At 39.4% G+C, this 12383-nt stretch overlaps 1 protein-coding gene across 14 annotated transcripts in view; it reads left to right on the forward strand.

Moving 5' to 3' along the window:
- Positions 1 to 12383, forward strand: part of LOC134851075 (glycine receptor subunit alpha-2-like) — a 70515-nt gene that overhangs the window by 21973 nt on the left and 36159 nt on the right. The window contains exon 1 of one of the 14 annotated variants that reach the window (XM_063866990.1): positions 3760 to 4203. The exons of 12 other annotated variants lie outside the window; for them this stretch is intronic. The gene's annotated coding sequence lies outside the window, so the exon portion shown is untranslated. Of the gene's footprint in view, positions 1 to 3759; positions 4204 to 4341; positions 4431 to 12383 lie in introns of those variants that run through there. One more of the 14 variants, XM_063866993.1, reaches the window with a different exon arrangement.

The following is a 12383-nucleotide window of genomic DNA, read 5'->3' on the forward strand; positions in this document are numbered from 1 at the left end:
TACGTGATTGTGATTAAATTTTCCTGGTTGATCCAAAAAAGTGAAAAGATTTTTATTGCACATTGATATATATTTTGAGCACGAATTGAACATGGATTGTGTGTTTTTGAGTTTCAGCAGAAAAAGTACAAAAAATCAAAAGAGGCATCAAAGGGCCACAAATTAGAACTAAATAAATTTGTTGGTTCGTAAATTAGGTTTGTTATTATTTGGTTAAAATTCAGCGCTTGCATCGAATCGTTTTTCGGAAATTTCAAGTTTTTCTAAGCGAGCTACTCGAGCTAAGAAACTTTGCAATATATAGATGGCAAGAAAAATTCATTGTTCTATTGAAGCCATTAAAGCGATGAAATTTGGAACCCTTTCAAATTATTTTATACTGCGATTCTGTATGCGAAAAAATCAAGTTTTTATAAGCTAATTATTCCAGCTATAACACTTTTTGAGAAGTTTTTCAAGTTGCTCCAAAGATCAAATCGGTTCGCAAAAACGCATTTCTAAACAAGGCTTTTGAGCAACAAATTGAAAACATTTTAAATTACTTCGCAGACCAATTCGCAGACCAATTTTTAATTTAAAGCAAACAATTTTAAATTTTTCATAACTTGAAAAGCATGCTTTTCAAGTTATGAAAAATTTAAACATAAAAAGTTTGAGGAAATAAAAAATTGAAGGTTTTAAATAACGAAATAACATGGTTTTGTAAGCAAGCTATTCGAGCAATGAATTTTGAAAAGTTTGCAGTTGTTTCTTAGAGCGAATCCAGACGCGAAATGGTTTGAGTTTTCTAAGCAAGCTAATTAATCGAGTTCAACTTGTTTAAAGACTTTAAATAATTGAAAGTTCTAGAAAGTTCTTGCCTAAAGGCCTCTTAAACACTACGCTCGGTGGTTGCTCTGAATGATTCTTAAACGTTCTGATCTAAGCCTTCTTAAACGTTGTGCTCGACAGAAAAAACTAAAACGTTGCGTCCATAGCGCAATAGGACTGGTATTTAATATAATAAGATATATAAGATAATATAAGATAATATACAAGATAAGATAGTAATAAATTAGAATAATAAAAATCAGAAGGGGACAGAATCGCTTATTATTTACACAACTCAAAAAATTCATCTTGGAAGAACACCAAAAAGGCCAGTTCACTGCCTATCGAGTGGTCTTCTGTAGAAAAAAAAACACCAATCGTAGGTAGTTAGAAGCATTTTTGTAAGCGTGCTATCAAGAGTGTGGCAAACTATCGTAAGTTTCGTGAAACTATTGTGAGACCGTTTGCTAAAATCAGTGGCAGAAGGGTTTGCATTTTAATGCATTTGATCGAAAACACAGAAAACGCATATGCTAATTTTTAAAAGTTTTTTTCTGTTTTCACAAAAAAACCAGATTTTTTTTCATGCATCAATCTTTTTATATGTTTCTATGTTTTTTAAATAATTAGCCGATGACAATAAGGGGAGGGGTTAGTGAAAGGGGTGGGGGGCATCAAGACAAAGTTTAAACTTTTATAGCTGTGAGTATTACGGCTTTGCTTGGTTTTGATTTACGACGTCCATAAAACTCTTCCCTGCAAGTCTTCGTTGTAAATCATAAAACTTTAAGCCCACGCGCCTAAATGCTTCTATATTGGTCTCTACGTAATTTCCAATAATCTGCCCTAAATTAGATTGTGGTCAAAATTAGGGCCGAACAAGCCTTTAGGTCGTTTTTGAAGCTCCTCTGAGTTGTTTTTAATCCCTTGCAACAGAATAAACAATTTCTTGCAGCAAAAATAAATTAGCGCACTGATTCAAAAATTTCAGCTCATTTAGAAATTATTCAGTCTTTTTCCCCCATAACCCATAATGATTAATTATTCTAGCAAACTTATTTTTTCAAGGAAAAATTTTATTGTTAATTTTACTTTTCAAAATTTAGGCTACTAACAGAGGAGTATTTACAATGAACCTTAGAATGACTTGTAATACCATTTCTGGGTAAGATTACTATTTTGAAATGAAGTTACAATACCCTCAAAAAGTAGCGTGTCTCTTTCAGATCGAATATCCATCGAGTTCTTAGGAAGGATTTGAAGGAGTTCATTTCCAATCTACTTTTATGACCACTAAATCGCCCCAGGCAGTCAATTTTCATCAATTTGTGATCTTCTTTTCTCCTTTTATTTCAAATTAAATATGTGATTACCAATTTCTCTTTGTTTAATCAGAATTTGTTCTACTTTTGTTTATCTATGCTCGACAGGCTCGCGTTAGTTATTTTAGACCTCTGGATAGCCGTGGGTGCTTTACACAGCTTGTGGTGGATAAATTAAAAAAAAATTTATTAAAAAAAAACATTTTTTTTTCGAACATTTTATAATTTATTTACGACAAGCTTGAGACCGACAATAGACCGCAGTGGGAACATTCAATGCTTTGCGCGGATATACGAGCAGTCTTGATATAATATTTATTTAATAAACTGGAAAATACTGCTTTAGATTTTATCGAAATATTTAGTTTCCTTGATTAATTGTGAGTTGATGGTTTTGTTCCGACCCCTGAAAATGTATTCGGGTGTGTTTTACTTTTTTCTTTTTTCCCTACGGATAATCAGTTAACGCGAATAATCACCAGACTGGGTCGAGTGATACAACATACTAAAAACCTTTCAGCCGTTATTCGAGCGACGTAATAAAAATTTCAAAAAATTTGCTAGGTGTCGTGACAAATTTTTTTCAAAACTTGGTTTGGTCTAATTTCGAGCGAAGAAAGTGAGCGTGCAGGCTTATTTTGTTTTTTAACCAAAAACAAAAAATAACTTACAGCAATTATCAATTGAATGGGTGGACTGATATATCATATAAAAGCCCCTTTATGCCCTAATTCGAACGACATTATAAAAAGTTTTAAAAGTTGTCTTAGTGTCAAGATGTGGGCTTAAGATTTCAGTTCAATTTCGAGCATTTAAGCCAAGCAAGCAGGTCTTTTATAGAAGAATAATTTTTTTGTAAAATAGTGTCCCCGACCGCAAGGGGAAATTTTGAAACGAAATATGTCTTTCCTTGATTGAAAACCAGTAGTATAAAACTTCATTTGAAAAAAAAATGAAACAGTTAGTAATTTAATTAGAGTGTACTAAGATATTTATATTACTTTTAAAGAAAACTGGAGGATGCGGCGCGACTACTAGTACGCTAAATGAAGAAAAAAAACTCCAACATCAAAGAAAAACTCATACATAAACTGAATCACGACATTTTATGATTCGGAGGGAATAGATGAAAGGTATTTTGTATGCCTACTAAGAATTTACCCAAAACACAATAAATACACTTAATCAATAAGGATGAATAATAGTTTTTATTTATGTCACAAATACCACGGGGAGCACAAGCAAAAAAAAGGACCACAAGCAAAAAATAAAAATTAAAAAATAAAAATCAAAAAATAAAAATCATAAAAACTTTTATACAAAAAAAAATAAATAAAGAGTACAAAAACTGCAAAATTGAATTATTTGTTCGTTAAGTTGTCCCCGTCAATTTTTTTAACGGCGTTTTACAGTGTAAACATATTCACCCAATCTAAACAGCACCATGAAAATTTTTAAAACATTAGAAAAAAAAACAAAAAAAAAACAACTTAACTGTTCGCAATTGTACAGTTTGTTCAGTTGTTGTATATGAAATAAATTGGGTTTCGACAGACTGTGTAAATTTACATCTATTTAAAAGTTATTATCAATTTTTAATCTTCTTGTTTACTATTTTTTTGTCGGTCTTCCTTTCGTTTTCTTACATAGCGCTCTCCAAATTGGATTATGTCTGATTCAACAAAGCATGTTGATCTGTAAATTTAATCTTTTTCGATTAATTGGAAAACCCAAAATTGGGTCAAATTGAAATTCTTCCAGACACAAAACATGTATTCAATATACTTATTTTATTTTCTTGGCCCGGATGCTATCACCCTATTCCAATAATGATTTACTGGTGACTTTTTTTTATCATTGCCTTTATTGCTATTGACAAATTACTGTTGATTTTTTAGATTCTTTGTATTCAATATTTCGTATTAAAGCTCAAACCCAATTATCAGCCGCGTCGATTCGATAGCGATTTAACTTTTTGCTTTTATACCTCATCTAAACCTCAGATAACTTATTTGGTTTTTAGGAAAATGGAGCTGGAAACAATTATTGAGGTACTAAACACATCCGAAAGGTTAGGTTCCAAAATCAATTACAGGGTTGAAATACAGTTCTTAAGATAGGTTACAAATCCGAAGGATAATTTACAGCTATTAAGATTATGCTGCAAAAAAGCTTGCGAGCAGATTAATCGTCTGCTTCTAAGCAGCCACTTTTTTAATTTGAGCTCAGCCAGACTCATATCCAGCCTTTTTTTAATTCAAGTGAAACTTTTCCAAGTTCTACACAATCGTAGTGATGGTTAGTAACACCTAATATACTTCTGCTACTCTGGTTTCTGTTACTCAAAAATAATTCCACAATTTTGCTATTTCGATTGATAATTTTTGTTGCAGCGCAAATGTAAATGTGCGAGAGTATAAATGCATATAAAAGTAAATACATACAGGGACAGTAGCCAAGCGTATACATGGTGCGTCCCGGCGGGTTCGGCGCCGGTTCGAATCCCGACTAGGTCATTTCCTTTCTAGAACTCGAATGTGCACCGAACTTGATGGGATGCTCCGTAACCAGGTTCGGTCCCCCCAAAACCCATTTTAACCGTCTTTTCGCTCTAATTTGGTTCAGCCTTGGTTATGGCTGACCTTTAAAAAGAGCAATTTGTCTCAAGGACAAATACTGGCCATTTTTGCAGCTTGCTTTGAGTTATGCAGTTTATTGTGGCCGATGTTACCGATGATAAAGTTTGTTAAAATTATCGTTATATTTTCAAATTTCCGTTATATTTCCGGAGTTATTTTGCCGAGAAAATACTCATTAATTAAAGTGTTTAAAAACCGTTTTTTTTATAATCTTGGAGATTGACGCGCACATTTTGGCGCCCCACAAGGGACAGAAGTCTTTTCTCACGAAGTCGACACAAGGGACAGAAGTCTTTTCTCACGAAGTCGACACAAGGGACAGAAGTCTTTTCTCACGAAGTCGACACAAGGGACATTGCTTCAGGTTTCAGTCAGAAATTCAACAGTCTTGTGTTTATTATTCCTGAAAAATTGATCCAAGAAGAAAGTAATCGAATTAAATCGTTGCAAATCAGATGACAATCAGTTCAGTTACGTAACTATTTTGGATGAGCCTGATCAAATTCAAGCTAAAGTTAGAAAAGCAGTTACAGGTTCGAACCCACGACTCGGAATCTAGACCGGGTGTGTCGAATCTTATCAACATTTTAGCGTCTCTGAAAAATCAATCTATTATTGACTCGCTGAAAGAAATCGAGTCTATGAATACGCTGCTACTGAAAAATCTGGTGTCAGATACCATTGTAGACCATTTGAGTCCCATTCGAAAGTTAGCATAGCGTACCCAGTTGGCCGACAGACGACTTAGCAGACGGACGAAAAAGCAGACTGACTAGCGGAAGAGAGGCCTGTTCAGGTGTCCTGATTGCTGACTTTTGGTCAAAGTGGAGCTGTGTTTTTCTCGACACCCGAAGTTTTTGGATTTTACCCGGTGACGCCAATCTCCAAAACCGTCAAAAACTGTAAGACTCATCTAGTTTTTTATAATTTTTCTTTTGTGCAATAAAATTACATACGGTGTCTGATTGTGTATCCCAACTCAAAGCAAGCTACAAGTGGTAATTTTTTCTCGATACCAAAAATTTTTGGGTAATTGTGAATGGATTGAAAGTCCAGAAAAACGGAACATAGACAAAAGGTACTGGACTAGTTTTTTGGATTGGTTTGCGACTCGAACCTGCTGACCAAAATTTTCCGAAAAATTTTGGGAAAAAAGTAAGAAATTTCCAAAAAATCGTCAAAACGTCCCCATAATTCTGCGAAACTGTGCTGTAACATGACACCAACCTTATGGTAAGTGGTCTGGTAGCGAAATATCAGGCAAATTAAGTTGAGTTTTTTCATCCTCAGGTTTTTTCCGCGTGTGTTGTTGGAACTTAACCGATTTGCCTGATTCTCCAACCCCATTGGTAAACTTAAGGTTTACAACGACTTGATACCTGTTTGCATCCGTTCGCTTTTCAAAACATTCGTTTCGCAACGACTGACTAAGTGGTCCGGGACGGTAAAATTAAGCAAGTTAAGTTGTTGTCTTTCATCCTCAGGTTTGCTCCGCGTGTGTTGTTGGTTTTCAACCGACTTGCTTAATTCCCAAACCTCTTGGTAATTCGTCGAGCTACTAGCCGATTAGTAGTGACGCACCGTCGTACGATCGTTCAACAAATTTCGTACGCCGTAACATCATCCTAAGTGGTCAGGGAGGTGATATTAAGTAAGTTAAGTTGGTTTTATTCATCCTCAGGTTTACTCCGTGTGTGTTGTTTGATATCAACCGACTTACTTAATCCCCAGCCCCATTGGTAACTTTACTCACCGAAAACCGTTCGGAATCGCCCCGCAAACGCCCGATAACCGTTAAGTATAGTTTGAGTTAAGTATAGACCCTAGAGCCATGGATGAGAACTTTCAGAAGAGGGTTCAAAGGTTATTTGCGAAGCGAACCAAACTTGAAAATGAACTGTACAAGTGCCATGAAATTATAATTGAGAACATTGAAAGTCAGAGTCGCTCATCAAAGATTGACACTCAGATTCAGAATTGCAAGAGCCTGATAGAGACTGCAGTTGAAATAAATGAGGAATTGATTAAGTTAGCTTCTAAAAGTGTTGATCCTGATAAATTGATACCAGCGCAGGATATGTGGCTTCATACGGTTACATCAAGAAACGATAGAGTTTTACAGAAGGCTGCATCATATAAAGCTGGCTTAAACGTTGAACCTGAGGAAACAGAGCTTGACAATGTTGCAGAATCGTTAAGTACGATCGTAACAACACAACCACAAGACTCACATGAAGCAGATGCGCGCTCTAAGGTGTCGCGGTACAGTAGTCGACATCATAAATCAGGTTCGCATAAATCCAGTCGCTATACCGTCGCGCAGTCAAAAACATCAACTGAGAAGAGGCGAGATTTGTTGGTTTTGAAGAAGCAGCAGGAGGAACTTGAGAGACAAGCAAAGGTGTCATTGAAGTTGAAAGCGCAGCAAAATAAAATAAAAGAACAGCAAGGTAATTTAGAGCTGGAAAAACTAGCTGAGGTACACCGCAAGAAACTGGCTGAAATTGAGTTAAAGGAATTCGAGTTGGAAGAAGAGCTTTCTGCAGCAAGTGAGAAGATAGGAAATGCTAGCGTAACACATGTTGACCCACAACGTACTGAACAATGGGTAGAAAACGTTGTCACTGAGCAAGAGCAGGCCGAAGTTGTTGCAAGCGCAGAGCAAAGTCATCCAGTAGTCGAGAGTTCCACTTTGATTGCTACTGATGTTTTGCAAGGGGTTGGTGCCGTCGTCAGCGGGGGTGCCGTCGTCAACGCTGGTCAAACCACATACAGTGAACCGGGAGGCCACAATAGGAATCGAATTCAGGCTCAGAGATCAAGTTTGGTCCAATCGCGTCTGTCATTGCACTCAATCGAGAACCCATCTAGTTTACCACAGTTCGTTGCCTCCAGCTCAAACTTTGTTACTCCACACTTAGCGTCAACACCTCATGCTGAAGTTTCGCAAAATCACAATCTGATACCACAAGCAGGTGGTAGCATTCCCGCTTCAATGCCCTTTGGTAATCCCACCATTAATGTGGCACCGCCTTCTGTGTCGACCGTTACTAATCCAGTTTCGCTTCCGGCGAGTCAACCTTTTGTTTCTCCATTAACCGTTCCGATTCCCATTTCGCTTCCGATTATTCAACCATTTGTCCCGTCAACCGTTCCTATTCCCTCTTTGCTTCCGGTCAGTCAGCCACATTCCGGCCCCGTTTCAACTGGGTATCAGGCGCCTGCAGCGCCATCCCATCAACCTATAAATGTTCCAAACAACCCAACAAGTTTCTCAAGTGAACACTATAACCCGTATAGCAGTTTGTGGAGACCTGCCGCGACTGCGCAAACGATGCCAGTTCCTCAATACTGTGCACCGCCCTCAAACGTTTTCTCAGTGACAACTCCTGTTGTTCCACCAAACACCGTAGTTCCTTATACAAGTTTTGGGACTGTGTATTACACCCAGCCGCAAACTCATCCAGTTGTTGAAACAGCGCATCAAGGTTATCCACCTACATATCCTGCGCCCACTACGGGCCCGTCTTACGTGCCTAATAGCGACGAACAACCCATCTCGGCGAGAGAGTTAGCAGATATCATTCTGCATAGCCGCAAAGACCGTCTACCAGAGTTGAAATTGGAAGTGTTTGATGGAGAACCACTTAACTGGTATGAATGGTTCGGGCAGTTCCAAGCAACAGTTGATTCGGCTATGCTAACTGATGATGAAAAACTCAAATATCTGAAAACACACGTTAAAGACAAAGCCAAGAGTGCAATTGCGGAATACGGCTACAGTGGAGTGTTGTATAAGGATGCTCTAGCAACTCTCCAGAGAAAGTTTGGGCAACCTCATGTTGTAGTTGGTGCACATTTGGATAAGTTGAAGAATTTTCCCGCATTGAAGATGCACAACTCTGACCATGTTATAAGTTTTTCTGCGGTGATTTCTGGGCTCGTAGCTGTTTTTAGGTCTTTGTCGTTCAATGACGACTTGAAAAGTGTGAACCTATTAAATCAAGCCGTCAGTAAGCTTCCTCCAAATCTAAAAGAGGCATGGTCCATGCATACTGTTAGACAACATTGGCAGCGATTAACATTGCTAGACTTCAACGATTGGCTTAAGAATAAGGCAGAAGGCCATGAGCGATTGAAATCTTTAGTCAAAGTCGAGCAGCCAGTTAAACAAAAAGTAATTACAAAAGTGCTTGCAGGTAACACTAAGGTAAGTTCTAAGGATGAGAAAAGTAGAGAAAAGACGAGGTTTCCTCCATGCTCGCTATGCAAAGGGCAGCATGCACTCTGGAACTGTTCCGTGTTCAAAGAGAAAAACGCAACACAAAGGGCTAAATATGTAGCAGAACAAAAGCTCTGTTTTTCTTGTTTACAAGGCAACCATACCTTCCGAAAGTGCCAAAAGGCAAGAAAATGCCCAAAACAGGACTGTGAGAGCACTCACAATGTGCTTCTTCATGGAGCCGAGAAAGTTTTCCCGCCCAAAGAGGCCGACCGATCACCATCAACTCAAACTAATACAAACACTACTTCTTCAAACAACGCAGCTTGTGTTAAACCTTGTGAGGGAACTGCAAAAGGTATTCTTCCCGTTGCGTTGGTAGATGTGTCCTCTGGTTCGGAAAATTCGAATGCACTAGCACTTTGTGACACCGGTTCCACTCATTCTTGGGTTTCCGCGGCACTCGTTGAACGTCTGAAATTAGTTGGCACGCCCGTAAATGTTACGACCGATGGTTTTAACTCAGCCAAGGTATCTAAAACTCAACGAGTTCACATGAAAGTTTCCGCAAAACCCAATGAAAGTGAATTTTCGTTTTCGTTTGTCGCTTTCGTTAAGCACAACATGTATATAGGACCCGATGTTATAAACGTTTCCGAATTGCAGGTCAAATACCCGCAACTAGCCCCGTTAAAGACGACTGCGTATAATTACAAAGAGATTGAGATAGTTATAGGACAGGACTTCTATCATGCGATAAGACCCCTCGAACATGTCTTCGGAGATGAACTTGACTCACCGTGCGCCGTCCGACTTCCGATAGGTTGGGTCATTAGTGGTCCGTCTCCTGATCGTTCGTCCTTAAATTCTTCTTCCTTTAACTGCGTTACGGACGATACTTCTCTGACCGACCAAATCAAAACTTGGTATGAGTTAGAGTCGTATGGTGCGTTCAAGCAAGTAGATGCCCGTTCCGCCGCAGACAAGCGTGCTTTGTCAATCCTAAAAACTGAAACCGTTCACGATGGTGAGCGTTACACAGTACCGATGCTGTGGAGTGATAATGATGTTAGCTTGCCTAACAATTATTATTCTTCATTAGCCCAATTAAAGTCGTTAGAGAAAGGTTAGATAAAGATCCGTTACTTCGCGAGAAGTATACCGAAACAATCAGAGAAGATATAAGTAAAGGATATGTCATAACCGTCAACCCGCACGATCCCAGCTCACGAGCCGAACGTGAGTGGTATCTACCACACCATCCGGTTTTGAACCCGAACAAACCCGGCAAGGTGCGCCGTGTGCTCAATGGAGCATCCAAGTTTCATGGCACTTCCTTAAATAGATCTCTCTTGGTTGGCCCGGATCTCCTTCAAAATCTTATTTTTGTACTGTTGAGGTTCCGTCAACACAAGTACGCCGTCTCAGCGGACATAGAAGGTATGTTCTTACAAGTTGGAGTACTTGCGCGAGATCAACCGTCTCTCCGTTTTTTGTGGCGGGAGGACCCCACTTCAAGTGTGGTGGTTCACCAATACACCCGTCATATTTTTGGCGCTCGTGATTCGCCAACTTGTGCGAATTTCGCGCTACAAAAAACTGCTTCTGATAATCAAGCTGAATACCCCGAAGCCGCTTCAGCCGTTGTCCAGAAGTTTTACATGGACGACTATCTTGACTCGTTCGAAAATACCGCTGACGCTCTTAGCCTAAGTAAAGACTTAGTCGCAATGCTCAAATTAGGTGGGTTTAACCTGACAAAGTTTGTTAGCAATGTACCCGAAGTTACAACCGCTCTTAATCCGGACAACCGTAAGTCCAACCCGTCAGTTAAGGATATTTGTAAGAGTCCAGACCAATCGTCGCATGTTCTTGGTCTCAGGTGGGATCATGTAAAAGATACCCTAGTAGTAAGTAGAGGTGTTGATCGACCACTAGATAAAGCAATTACTCAACGCACCGTGTTGAGTTTTGTTTCCTCAGTTTTTGATCCAATAGGACTGGTAGCTCCATATACTGTGAAAGCGCGCCTTTTACTAAAAGACATATGGAGAATCAGTGGTCAAAAGTGGGATGATGATCTCCCAGAGGAAATTAAACAACAATTTCTAGATTGGCACTCAGGACTTCCACTATTAGGTACTCTGACGATACCTCGTACCTACTTTACCGAACCGTTCGACCGCTGTGAACTTCACACGTTCGGTGATAGTTCGCAGGACGTTTTTTGCGCCGTATCGTTTCTCCGAGCCCGACTTGCTAAATCGCAAAAGACCGAGTTAGCTTTTGTATTTGGGAAAGCCCGTGTAGCGCCTATGAAGATGCTCTCCATTCCCAAGTTAGAGCTTCAGGCTGCTCTGCTTGCGACTCGACTCAAAGAAGAGATTTTGAAAGCGCTTACTTTCAAAGTAAGCAATGTATTCATGTGGACTGATTCTACCACCGTTCTCCAGTGGCTTAACTCGTGCAACAAACTTCCTGTGTTTGTTGGAAACCGCACTGGTGAAATCTTGGAGTCCACCACCATTGATCAATGGAATCATGTACTCAGTGGTGATAACCCAGCTGATACCGGCACACGAGGGATTTCTTCGGAAGCCCTCAAGGATAGCAGCTGGGTTAGAGGCCCTAGTATATTGAGGACATGTGATTGGCCATTCAAGCCGAACACTGATGTCATCAAAAAGATCCAATTAAAAGGCCCACTCTGTGACATTGATACATGCCTTGAGACTGCATCTACGTTTGTTGTTGATGCTTCATCTGAGAAAGCTCCGTCGATCCGTCTGTTTAAAAATTGGGATAAATTCAGCTCAATTGTAAAGTACAAACGTGTTTTAGCGTTTATGCTTCGTGTGCTACCATCGCATAAACACTTCCGTACAAAAACGCTTGAAATAACCGACCCGTCCGAGTTAGATATTGCCGAGCAGAAGCTCATTTATCTCGCTCAGTCCGAATCATTTCCTGCCGAAGTGAAAATACTTCAGTCCGATAAACTGATAACAAAGAAAAGTCGGATTGCTAAATATTCTCCGTTCATCGGCCCAGCTGGCATCCTGCGTTCAACTGGACGTATCAGCCGTCTTGTTGATACCGACTTTGATAGCAAACATCCAATAATACTGGATGGTCGACACCGAGTTGCTCATATGTTGATTAGGCATATGCACTTTCAACATGCACATCAGGGGTTGGATTACATGCGTGCTGTAGTTCAGTTGAAATACATTGTTCTGAAGTTGCGCTGGTTACTTGGGAACATCGAAAATACTTGCATAACATGCCGTAAGCGCAAAGCAAAAACAGTTGTGCCCATTATGTCTGACCTACCGATTGAAAGACTGGGTTACAAGCAGCCTCCCTTCTCCAACACAGGTGTTGATTACT

Source organism: Symsagittifera roscoffensis, chromosome 7 (assembly GCF_963678635.1).
Source record: "Symsagittifera roscoffensis chromosome 7, txSymRosc1.1, whole genome shotgun sequence".
NCBI lineage: Eukaryota > Metazoa > Xenacoelomorpha > Acoela > Convolutidae > Symsagittifera > Symsagittifera roscoffensis.